Consider the following 852-nt stretch of genomic DNA (forward strand, 5'->3'; position numbering starts at 1 on the left):
GCGGTTTTTAAGCCGACGAATAATTAGCGTATTAGCAGTTAGACAAACGAGCTTTTCCAGCCTTTATTTTTTTTTCGTATTTATCTGACCACTGGGCATTTATTCATATTTGTGACCACGCTTCTACACTGCCCCTTAGGCCTACAATGCCACGTGGTCTTGGCGTAGAGGGTGTGGCTTCATACAGATTCACATTGTAGCCTGTACATGTCACAACATAACCCTGATTACATTCATGGTAAAACGGTCTGACAGTATATTTTTTACACCAAGATGTACTCACACTAACTCTTCTTAAAACAGACTGCGATTCATACAACAGGAAAATACAAGATAACACAACATGACAAGTTCACAACAAGTGCAAGATTTTATTATTACTATTTCCTTCATCAAAACAGCCGAATATGACATGGTCAAACCTATGAGTTATTTATCTCCGTGTTTAAAACTGAAGTCATCCAATTAGAAAACAACATTCCAAAGGACTGAAGTTTTAAACACGCGTTTAAAAAATGGTGTTTCAATGTATCAGTTTCTTTGTCAAGTGTAGAGCCTGAAGGACTTTCACACCTGTTCAGGACATTGCTTATAAATACAATACCTGCTGATTTTTAGATATGAAAATATAACGATTTCCTAGAATAGACGACATTTTTCTTACAGTATTCCAAAGGATTTGGTTAGCTGGTTCAACATCTCCAATACTAATTTCTTTCCAAGCATCTAGCATTTGTTTGTAGAATTCGGGTAACTTTAAATTTGACGCATTTATCGGTGTTTTCTGAATTTCATCCATGGGAGTTGTCTGCCCTTGCATATAGGGCGGTTTCTTTAACGCTAATGGTTGAA

Source organism: Liolophura sinensis, chromosome 4, assembly GCF_032854445.1.
Source record: "Liolophura sinensis isolate JHLJ2023 chromosome 4, CUHK_Ljap_v2, whole genome shotgun sequence".
Taxonomy (NCBI): Eukaryota; Metazoa; Mollusca; class Polyplacophora; order Chitonida; family Chitonidae; genus Liolophura; species Liolophura sinensis.